The following is a 12850-nucleotide window of genomic DNA, read 5'->3' as shown; positions in this document are numbered from 1 at the left end:
GATTGGACCTAACAATGTTTTATATTTAATTTTTTTTGATTATATTGTACCAGAATTTGTTTCCCATGTAATACGCATATATCACATATCTATACTATACTATTAAAGCTGAAACATTAAAAGTTTGGTCGGTCGGTCGGTACGCGCGGGCTTTTATACGGACTTTTATAATTAACGGAGTTCAAATAAAATTAGTGGGCTTCAAACAAAACATAAAACAAATATAAGACCTATTTAACTATACCAAAAATTAAAATCAAACCTTAAAAAATATATACACATCTATACTATACTATACTATTAAAGCCGAAATATTGAAAGTTTGGTCAATCAGTACTTGGTCCAAAATACGTGCCTATTTATATACTAATTATTCTTTTTAACTAAAATATGTTATCTTTTTTTATATTTTCTAACTAAAAAAACTCCATTATTTAAAATAACATCGAAAAACATATTAATTACCATTTTAACTAAAACACATTATCTTTTTTATATATTCTAACAAAAAAAAAATCTTCTACAATTAACACGGGCTACATATATCATAATTTTATTCTCACAATAATATTAGTTTACTATACTATTAAAGCCGAAACATTAAAATTTTGGTCGGCGGTACTTGGGCCAAATTATGGGCCTACTTAAATAATCAATTATCTTTTTAACTATATCCATTATCTTTTTTAATATGTTCTAACTAAAAAAACTCAATTTTTAAAAATAATATTAGACAACATATCAACTACTCTTTTTAACTAAAACACATTATTTTTTTTCAGAATCTTAACTAAAAAATCGATTTTCCAAAAATAACACATGCAACATTCATATAAAAAAGATATTATATGTCTATACTTTATACTATTAAAGCCGAAATATTAAAAGTTTGGTCAGTCGGTACTTGGGACAAAATTTATAAATCTATAATATACTATTATATTGTTAAATCCGAAACATGAAAAGTTCAGTTAATCGGTAGGTCAAGGTCAGTCGAGTTGGGTGAGCCGGTTGGTATTCGACCCATGAATCTCTTTAATTTATATCATGTTTTGATGTAAATTTTATTATCTATCAATTACCAAAACATTTAGGTTAGTATGATGAGTCCGTATTTGGTTTTACGCGTCTTTTTAACTTAATATGTTACATACTATATTATTAATTATCAATAACAAAATACTAAAAGATTGATTGATTGATTTATATTTGATTTTATAGATCTACTTAAATTATAACATGAAAAAAAAACATATTTTAACATTCTCAATAAAATATATACGTTCGATCTAATTTTTAATTAGTCATTTGACGAAATTAACTATTAAGAATTTGTCATCTGTTAAATAAAAAATTTATTTAATCATATTATTCTATCATAATTTTTTTCTCACAATAATATTAGTTTAAGTTAAAATATATACGATAAAATAACAAATATTATAACCGCCCGTGCATTGCACGGGTTATAAGCTAGTTTAGTACTTATGTGCCAAATCTTATTTGTTACAAGTATTATTAGTGGATCTAATCGACATAATTACTTTGTACAGCTTGATGTGGATGGAAATGGAAGGAGAGATCAGAAATGGAAAGAGAGATCATTTGCACATCATCTATTTCCCCTCAATTTTCCTCTGACCCAAATTGAGGTGAAGATTGTTTCTTCCCTACATTTTACAAATTTCATATAACTCTAAAGATATATGTGTGCATGACTTAAATCTTTTCATTACTGTTAATGATATACATGAACATGCACAAGTAGAAGGTAAGCATGTTTCAAGAATGGTAAAGTCTCAGTGACAACATGAAATTTATTTTTTGAATCCGATGGATTTATTTTCCGTCCCTTTCTCTTTCTCTTTCTCTTTCTTTTTGTTTTTATACCTCTTCTTATTTCTATGAGTCATCACTTCTTTTCTGCTTTGCTTGCCACTTCAGTTGGTCTACATGAGTAGGGTAGGTGACAAGGTGAGGGAAATAGCACAGCCAGGCAGGTGAGTTGGAGAGTGGTGGACAGCTGTTGCAATGGAGCCTTGACACGTGTCTGGCTGCTTAAGCTTTGATTTGTTGGGTTTGTAGGGTTGTAAGGACCGTAGGCGTGTAAGCCTTTGTAAGGATCGTAGGCACAGCCACTGTCGGAGAAGGAGAGGGCTTCCGGCATGTCAATGTCTAAATAGGGATCTATCATTTGCCCTCGTGGTGGAGAAACCTTCTTTAGGAGGCGTCGTTTGGGGAGCGGGATTCGATAGCGCCTGAGTTATGTAAAAGTAGAAGTAAAAATGAATTAATAAATAAATAGATGATAAAAAGAGGGCTCTTAAGTGAGTTTGTTTATATTTTGATATTTATTGTTTTCATGGAGAAAAGGTGGTTTCTAAGTGCAAGTGGATGGGTTTCTTTTAGAGGCGAAATTTCTATGTTGTTCTCCTTCTGTGGAGCATGTTTTAGATGAGAATTCGGAGGAATTTTTCGTTTCTTCTCATAGATATTCTTTGAATGTATGTGGGTTTTTTAGAGATTAATGGGTTCATTTGGGAATGTGTCTTTGGTTTTCCAGTAGATATTGCAGGGAGAAGACATGGTTAAGAGTAGGAGGGAAGCTGGGGAAGACGTTGAAGCTTGTGCTACTGATTCGGAGAATCAGTTGTTGTTCGCGTCCAGTAATGTAGGGGAGGGTTCGGACGGGGAAAGTTCAGAGACAGAGAGTAGTGAAGGGGGATCTGAAAGCGGAGGGGAATCCTCAAGCGAGAATGTTCCCATAAATGAGTTGTCTTGTAGGAGGGCTCATGTTGTGGGTTCTAAACAAAAAGTGGGGGAGATGTCTGTAAAAAAGGGGAAGCAGAAAGTGGCGGAGGTTGAAATTCCAGGTAGAAAGAAAGCTAAGGTGCTGAAAGTTTCGGTCCATAGTCGTTTGGGGGATGCTTCGGGATGGTTGGATTGTGCGGAGAAGTTTGTGCTAAGTCCGGCGGTGTTTCGTGGGGAGGAGTATTTCAAGTCATATGGAGTGGCTTGTTATTATGAGCCTAAGTGGAATGTAGTGGCATATGACTTTTTGAGCGAGGAGTTGGGAAAGCTGGACATATAAACATGTCGTGCAATTTTGATCCAACTTATTTCTTAGTGATAAAAACGGCTTTTCAGATACTCGAGGCTTATGAGGTGAGGTTGTCGGAAGTGGGTGAGATGATATATCATTAAGGTGGAGATATGTGGGTTGGGATACCCTTGGAACACTTTAGGACAGGCTTACGGTTGCCTTTACATAGGTTCATTCATACACTGTTTGTTAATATGAGGTTAACTTTGGGGCAGTTAGGACCGGAATTCTATTCGGAAGATATGTGCTTTTATAGCTAGGTGTACAGAGGTGAGTTTGGAGCCAACTTTGTCTTTGTTTTGATCTCTACATCGGTTGCAGGCATCTCGTGATTACTATCCACTTTTCGAACTACACTGGGTGAGTAAGAGTTTTGGGGAATTTTAGTGGAGTTTGTGCTGTTCTTTTTCGTGTTTGTTGGTGAGAATCGTGGAAATATTTTTTTTTTTTTTGTAAGGATCGTAGGCGTGTAAGCCTTTATAAGGATTGTATTAAATTTTTTGTAAGGATCGTATCAAAGTTTTTGTAAGGGTCGGTGGCGTGTAAGCCTTTGTAAGAATCATGGTAAAAAGTTTTTTGTAAGGATCGTTGGTGTGTAAGCCTTTGTAAGAATCGTAGGCGGGTAAGCCTTTGTAAGAATCGTAGGCGGGAGGATCGTAGGCGTGTGAGCCTTTGTAAAGATCGTAGGCGGGTAAGCCTTTGTAAGAATCGTAGGCGGGGTAAGTGTACCACCAACACGGATCGAGTAATCTTTTAGGTTACTCCCGAAGTTGGAATAGAGTGTTTATTATAACGGGCCCCAGCTATTGTAGGCTTCTTTTTTTTTTTGGCAAAGGAGCCATAGCAAGGGTAGGGCTAATGTTGGCTCTTTGTTGAAACCCGTAAGGTTGGGTGGGTTGCAGTGAACCGTAGGACCGTAGTAAAAGTGGGCTACGTATGTTGGCCGTTTGGTCAAACCCGTAGGATTGTGTGGGTTGTAGTGAACCTTAGGACCGTAGCGAAGGTGGCCTACGTATCTTAAACCCGTTGGATTGTGTTGGTTGCAGTGAACCTTAGGGCCGTAGCGGTTGTAGGGCTACGTACGATGGCCTTGTGGCAGGTAGCCATAGCGAAGAATGGGCTATGTATGTAGGCTCTCTGCTGTTGGGCCGTAGCGATTGTAGGGCTACGTATGATGGCCTTGTGGCAGAGTAGCCATAGCGAAGAATGTGCTATATGTAGGCTCTCTGCTGTTGGGCCATAGCGATTGTAGGGCTACGTATGATGGCCTTGTGGCAGAGTAGCCCTAGCGAAGAATAGGCTATGTATGTAGGCTCTCTGCTGTTGGGCCGTAGCGATTGCAGTGCTACGTATGATGGCCTTGTTTTATTCTGTGTTAGATAACGCTTAAGGAAGAGGTGAGATATATGAGGTGATAGGAAATTTACATACAGATGTGTTATTTGGATACTAGCTGAGAGTCGTTGGAAACCTGTATGCAATCGACCTTGAGATTGTGAGCTAGGCGGAGGCCGGCTAGAGGGCTTCGTATTCAGAGCAATTGTTAGTGGCGGGAAAGCCGAATCTAATGGATTGCTGAATTTGAAAACATTCTTCGGTGGTCGGGAGACCTGGACCTTGCTCTTCGTCCATGTCGGGGACTACGGTTGCCATATGGGCCTGCTCTGGGGCAGTGGTGGGAGTTTGCTGAAACTCGAGACCTAGAGGAAGAGCGGTTTGGCCGGTGAAGGTGGCCATCTGGGCGGCCAAATCATCCATCTGCTCTTGTAGATGTCGTTGTTGAGCTTCATATTGGTGGAAGCGACCAAAATTCGGAGAGTGAGACGGTGAGGGAGTCATGATATACGGGTGGTGAGAAGACTGAGGTGGTGAAGGTGAATTGGACGGGTGATTGGGTTAATTGCTCGATTCTCCGCTCGTCTTTCTTCGTTTAGGGTTTTCGTTATCCCTCGTTCTTCATCTTCGAGTCAGAGATTTCTATGAAATTCCTCTCTGTTTTCTTGGTCGTTGTTGTTTTTGTGGTAACTTTTCACGGGTTTTTCTTTTTTTGATCCCCGACGGCGGCGCCAATCTGATGGATTTATTTTCCGTCCCTTTCTCTTTCTCTTTCTTTTTCTTTTTATACCTCTTCTTATTTCTATGAGTCATCACTTCTTTTCTGCTTTGCTTGCCACTTCAGTTGGTCTACATGAGTAGGGTAGGTGACAAGGTGGGGGAAATAGCACAGCCAGGCACAGGTGAGTTGGAGAGTGGTGGACAGTTGTTGCAATGGAGCCTTGACACGTGCCTGGCTGCTTAAGCTTTGATTTGTTGGGTTTGTAGGGTTGTAAGGACTGTAGGCGTGTAAGCCTTTGTAAGGATCGTAGGCACAGCCACTGTCGGAGGCCAAGGAGAGGGCTTCCGGCATGTCAATGTCTAAATAGGGATCTATCAGAGACCAACGAATCAAACCGGAGGTAATTACGGTGCACCGCCGTTAGCACCACTACATCCACCAATGAGATTGTTTGCTTTTTGAAAAATAAAAATTATATATACGTCGAATGAAAATATTATTAGAGAAAAGAAAGTGGGCCTACTAACACACAACAGCGTGTCCACGCTGGGCAAACCCAAAGCCCAAACTGCCGTATTATATATACATACACTACCCATGCACACGAGCTTTGCATAAACCCTCATATTTTGGCCGCTTCACCTTTTCCCTATTTTTTTTCTCAACCCCGTATAAGTATAATTCTCTTCTTCATCGTCAGCATGTGCATTGGCTGTGTTTATCTCGATTAATTTGATTATTAGTGTTTGAATCGTAAAGGATTGTTTTTTAATTAGTAGGATTTGGTTGTGAATTAATCTGATTTTTTTAGACAAAAAATTAATTATTTTTAATTAGTTGTGATTTTTGATGAAGGAACCTTGATTGGATTGACGATGAAGGTTTTTGATTGTTCTGGGTTTCTTTTCAGGTGAATTTTGTTGTAAAGATTTAATTTTTGGAGTTTTGCAGGTTTTAGTTGATATCAGGACTGTTGATACACTCTTTGGTTGTGAGAGTTGAACCCGTAATGGCACAGAGTAACTGGGAACCTGACAAAATGTATTGACTCTCTCTCTCTCTCTCTCACCCCCTCCCCCTCTCTCCCGCGTGTGTGTGTCTGTCAGATGTATGCATCTTAATTATTTCATGTGTGTATGCTGTAAATTTAGTTGAAATATTGCTTGTTAAAGTTGTGATTTTTGGATTTGGTGGTGTTTAGGCTTGATGCCTACATATATGATTATCTCATGGCAAAAAAGCTACATGCATCTGCAAAAGCTTTTAAGGCTGAGAGGGCGGTTCCCAATGATCCGTAGGTAATGTATTTACTGATCAAATTTTGGTTTGGTTGTTACTTTTGTTTGTTTTGGAGTTGTTTGCATTAAAATTTTTGAAAATGCAGCTATCAGTGCGCCTGGAGGATTTCTCTTCGAGTGGTGGTCTCTTTTCTGGGACAGCTACACTGCAAAGTCAAATGAATCTGCTGCTTTGCAGGTTGAGGTGTTTACGGAATGTTAAATGATTTATGTTGCCCCTAATTTGGAATGTTATTATATGATTATTTATTGCCATAATTTCTATCTAATTAACATTGTGCTATTTTGTTTGATAAAATTTTAGACGCAACAAAGCAAAGCAAGAGAGAACCAACAACAGTTGCAACTTATCCAGCAACAGAATGCTCAGTTACAGCGATGGGATCCTAGTCATTCTTCCCATGGTGGCCCAGTAAATGCTATGAACTCTGAAGGAATAATGGGACAACCATCAGCCAATTTTCTGGACATGAAAATGTACAAAAATTGGATAAACCAAGGGTATATTCAATGGAACTATATATTGATTAAGGATATAAAGATTAACTAGTTGTTTTATTGGCTTTTTTGTTGTGGATTTCAGACAGTTGCTTGAAGGAAATTCTGGGAACATGTCTGGGTCTTCGCAGCAATTGCGTGCTCTAATGACCAATGTAAGTAACTAAAGTATATGTTCTTTCTATCCATTATAATAATAAGCTCGCTGTATTGGAAGTCTGTTCATTGACTTGTGTGTGATTGATGCTTATGGGAAATAAAGACTGAAGTGAACTTGGGCAACCAGAACTCTTTGCCTTCACATGCATCAACAATCCATCGGCAAGCAATCTCACAGTCCCAGCCTGGATTGAGCAGTGCAGGTAACCCTATCAGAGAACTTTTGTATGTAGAGAGTCCTATAGTCAGGATAAGTGCGTGTGTTTGTATAAATATATAATATATATGTTATAGCTAGCAAAATAAACTGTAACATCTCTAAATGTATAAACGGGTCTTATCACTAATCCATTCGATTGATGAGACAGTTTTCTAAAACTTCACCCATTAATCAATGCACAGTTGTATACTGAACTTTTTTTTTGGCTGATGGGCATTTTTTGGTAATTGAAATGTATACTGTACGACTGTATCATTTCTATTAGACGACCTCTTGAAGCTAGCGCAGGGGCGCTCACGTTTTTTTAACTGATTCTGCAAATAAAGATTATATATAAGAAGGAATGGGTAGCTTATATATTCACTCAATTGCATTGCTGTTTCTTCAGGATTAAATCAAGGGGTCACTGGTCTTCCACAGAGGGGTTGGGCTCTTACGGTGAGTTATACATATATTATGTTCAGTACAGCAGTGCTGTATTTTATCACATCATAACATGAACGTGTATGCCTGACCATTTGTCATAATTCTGTCATAATTCAGGAAATTGATCAACTACCGCCAAATTCAGGTCTACAAGTACAACAGCCGAATCTACTGGATCAGAATCAATTTCTCCTGGCATCATCAAACCAGCAAGCATTAGAACAAGCTCAGGCACAAGGATGTATTGGAAACTCAACTAATAATGGGTTTGGTGGATTACCACGGGGTGGATTGAATGTAAAAGATGCTAATCTGGAAAGAAATAACGGATCAACATGTTCATAAAAGGTTACAAAACAATATAAGACTAACTTGGCCAAGTATATGTATATATAATATATATCATACGGAAACCACCGATAGATGCATTCATATCATTCTCGTTTCTTCTTGGAATGAGCTTTAACATCAACTGGTAGATGGAAAGGCACATGCATATGGTGATATATCTTGTATATGATTTTTTTTTCTACAAAGGGAAATTAACAGACTACTTAAAATGTGTATACGTTAGATTTATTTTTTTTCCATTTTTTTTACCTCTGTTTACCATTGCTTTCTGCATTTGGAGTCTAAGACGTAAATCTGTCCTGCATTGGCTGCTCAACTATGTGCATTCACAGCTTGAATGCTAAGCTATAAATATATCTCATCCTGTTTAAAAAACATGCCAAGAATGATATAATCACTACATTATTGTAGGATAGTCTTGATTTTTGGTAAGATAATCACTGCATTATTGTAGTTAGTAGCTATATATCTGATTAACTTTTATATGTATCTCAGATGAAAATGACCCAAATGCCACAATCATCGTCTCAACATGAAGAGTTACCACAAAAGCAACTGCAACAGGTTTGATTTCTTTTCTATATCTCTAATACGAATTTTAAGAGGCCGAACTGAAATGTTAAACGTTTAGTAGTAAAACTTCTATATCAAATAATTATTATGTAAATTGTTAAGCAAAATCCACTTATTTGAATATTTGGTTTAATTATTAATGTGAAACCTGAAATACATCCATAATATATATTTTTATTATAATAATATTTGCCAAACCCCCCCCCCCTCGCCCCCCTGCGCACCTGAATCCTCATATTTGTAAATTTGCCGAATTCTTGCATCCCCATACCGCCCACTCACGTACCCGCACCCGCATTCATGCTTCCTAGTTCGCTTTTGTGTTCAATTTAATTAATGTTTTATGTCTTGTTATTGCCATGCAGAACAATAACAGAGGAAGAAAACAACACTCGTCTTCTGGACCAACTAATAGTAAGGGTAAGGGAAACACAGTGGATCCTTCACCAAGATCCCCGGTATTGACTCATACCCCTGGCGATGAGAAAAATACTTCCAGTAGTCTGCAGCATGTAAGCAGTGGACAAAAAGGGTTGATGATGCATGGTTCAGAAACAGCAGGTCTTGCATCACCTGAAAATCAGTTGGTAGGCCCTTCTATGTTTCACAGACACTCTCGTCAATCTATATGCTAGTATCAGTTTGCATCTTAGAAATACCAATGTTAAGTACTCTTCAATTTTTATCATTGGTTGCTTTGTTTAACTTGAATGATTGATGAAATATGCATTATGTTCTTAAAATATATGAGCATATAGATAATCAAGTTTGTGATATATATCCAAAAAGTGGTAAAGTTTATGAATGACTTGAGAGTTGATACAAAACATTGCCTTGATGCACAAAAGAACATTTCATATCACATGATGACATAGAACATATTGGAGATGGGGGAGATGTCGACTCCTTTTTGTCTAATGACGGTGAAGATGGACGGACTTTATACGACAACATCAAACAAAATCTTACTGAACATAAAACGGAGTCTTCTAAAGGTAATAGCTTTTCTTGTTGATTATGTTTTAAGAAATCTAGGGTTTTGCACAGAACTGTTGACTCTATTGTGTTTTCGTCTCTTATATCAGGATTCTTCCTTGAAGAAGTTGGTTGTATACGAACCAGAGATAAAGTCACATGCTGCCATTTTTCATCAGATGGCAAGCTGTTAGCTAGTGCCGGACATAAAAAGAAGGTAACAGAAAACACTGCAACGTTTTAAACCTTATTGCCTCTGTTACAACAGAGTAAAGGTGAACGAGAGTATGTGTATGTATATAAGTATTGGTCATTTGACAGGCTGTTCTTTGGAACATCGATACCTTGCAAACTGAGAGCACTCCTGAAGAGCACCAGGACGTGATTACAGATGTGCGTTTCAGGCCTAATTCAACTCAATTGCTGACAGCTTCACTTGACAAGTCTGTGAAATTGTGGGATGCAGCTAATGTAATTATCTATACTCAGTTGTGTATAATTGTTTATAGTTTTTAATAGTACTCAGCCATTGAACCGTCTGACATAAGTTTTTATTATATAACCTCTAATTTGTCCTTGCAGCCAAGCTACTGCCTGCATGCTTATACTGGGCACCCCTCTCATGTTATGTCCCTAGACTTTCATCCAAAGAAGAATGACATGTTTTGTTTTTGTGATACTAACAATGAAATTCGTTATTGGAACATCAATCCATTTTCATGCACTCGAGTTTCAAAGGTTAGTTCGTGAAACCTATATACGTTTCTTCTCCCAGACAAATGTAATTATGTTAAATTGTAACTTCTTATCTTTCTTTTTTTATGTATTGCTCATGTCAGCAAGGAGGTAGTTCACAAGTGAGATTTGAACCAGAAAATGGATGCTTATTAGCAGCAGCATCAGATGAAGTTGTGTCCATCTTTGATGTTGAAACTGACATGCAAACACATCTTTTCCAGGTTTGACATTTTAATGCTATTTGTCAGTGTTTAGTGTTACCAAACCTTAATATACTGTTGGTTTAAGGCTTTGGGCATATCTTCTCATGTGCTGATTACAAAATTGATTTGACCCCTTTTCTCTTACCTCGGTGTCTTATCAGGGACATAGCGGTGTGGTTAACTCCCTATGCTGGGATCTAAATGGTGATTATTTGGCTTCCGTTTGTAAGGAGTCTGTGAAAGTCTGGTCGCTGACCTCTGGCGAATGCGTTCATGAACTTAGCTCAAAGAGTAACCAGTTTCATTACTGTGCTTTCCATCCAAGCTATTCAGCTCTTTTGATGATTGGTGGAGAGAAGGTATTTATCTATTTATTTTTGTTTCCTGCGACCTTGTTTTAAACATTGCACTTAGTCTATCATTATGGACTTGTCTCTTGGATGATTAGGTACTTGGGGGTACTTTTTTCGTCATACTTAAATGATCTGAATTGCCATGAGCCTAGTTTGAACTAACTTGCTATGCTGCAATCTTTCACGTTCTGTTACTTCAATTTTAATTTTAAAACTTGCAAATGACTGGACCAATAACTGTAGTCGATATTGGTAACTCAATACAACCAATCATTTCTGGATGTGTGACACTTGACATTGTAGTCTTTTAAATAACACTATATAATGTATTTGTTTCCTTTTTATACCTAAAGCTATCTGTACTTTGCTAACACTATTTTCTTTAACATTCTGTACAGGGTTTAGAGTTGTGGAATATTGCCGAGAATAAAATCATGACAGTTCGAGCACATGAAAATATGATTGCTGCTTTAGCACAGTCCCCTGTAACAGGAATGATTGCTTCCGGAAGTCACGACAGTTCTGTCAAGTTATGGAAATAATCTTTCTGGTAAATTAACTGAATTATCTGAACCGTCGAAGCAATCTCTCTTGAGGAAACTGTGTAAAAGTTCTGAGTGTCTCTCCTAAGGATACTGAATGTTTTGTGTTGGTAGTGTCAATGAACGATATAATACCTACAACTTCATTTTGTTATAGAGATAGCAGATTAGGGAGGAACACATAGTGAGCTGTTCAGAAGATTAAGAATCCTAGAATCTTCTTAGTTATCGATATAACAATAACAGTCAGAAAATAATGGTACTTTTGAATTTTAATGATTATTTTATTTTGGATATTCAGATAAGTCCTAAATATGTTGCTTCTTTTTTTTTGGGGATTTAATGGGGTAAGTTATACGGATACTGATTACTCCATCCCACCATGTATGTATTTCCTGTATATGAACTCTGGGATAATGGTAGGCTACTGAAGATCTGTTGCATTCTTTGCATAACTGCATTAGTGTCATTGGTGATGACAGCCAACACAGAAAACTTAGAAGTAGATGATGGATCAAGAGATAAAAATCTTGATAAAAAAACATTTCATGAAATTAAAGTTGCATTTGCTTTCCTGTGACAGAAGAAAATAACACTGCAACCAAATTATCAATATCGATGAAACATAAGAATATAAAAATAACCCAATTCTTAAATACAAACTAAAAACCAGTTCCACAATCACTATTTGCTCCACAATCACTATTTGCAGCTATATGAATCACCTGTTTATTCTTCATTAATTACTATTTTATACATAAAATCAGCAATTTTGTTCTTCATAATTCAGAAAATCTGCTTATGTTAAGTATTGGTGGTCGACTATTGACGAGCTCTTATAGTTGTCGGAGATCCGTGATGGTAGTAAGTGATGGAAGGAGGTGTGTGATGCCGGTAACTTAGGGGGGGCCATTTGTTTTGTGGCTGAAAGAGGCTGAATAGACCTGAATAGAATCATTCAGTTATTAAGTTCGTTTGTTAAATTTTTTGGTTTAAGACTCCTAGCTATTCGAGTTGCTCTTAGATCCATTTATAATATTTGTAATAAATAAATTTTAATATATTTATAACAAATAAGTGATATAAATAGGGTCCTACTCATCGGCAAACTAATAAAATACAAAGTAATGCGATTAAGCAGGATGACTAGAGTTTTGGGACCGGGGACAGACCCCGAGATGGGCCTAGACGGGGTCTAAGTGGGGCCTAATAGGGTCGGGGTAGGGCCTAATGGGACCGTGGCGGGGTCAAGTTTTGGCTCTTAAGGCTGTGTAGAGCCTGTCCAGTGCATGTGCCGAGCCTTGGCAAGTCTCTAGTGTGCGCAGGCTGTATTGAGAGGGGGCGAGGGTGGGCCA

The 12850-nt window shown here is 37.5% G+C and overlaps 1 pseudogene; it reads left to right on the top strand.

Annotated features, from left to right (window-relative positions):
- Positions 1 to 6168: 6168 nt before the first annotated feature.
- On the top strand, positions 6169 to 11495 carry LOC108217930 (transcriptional corepressor LEUNIG_HOMOLOG-like; annotated as a pseudogene).
- The last annotated feature ends 1355 nt before the right edge of the window (positions 11496 to 12850 follow it).

This window comes from Daucus carota, chromosome 4, assembly GCF_001625215.2.
Source record: "Daucus carota subsp. sativus chromosome 4, DH1 v3.0, whole genome shotgun sequence".
Taxonomy (NCBI): Eukaryota; Viridiplantae; Streptophyta; class Magnoliopsida; order Apiales; family Apiaceae; genus Daucus; species Daucus carota.
This window is presented reverse-complemented; position numbering and strand designations above follow the sequence as displayed.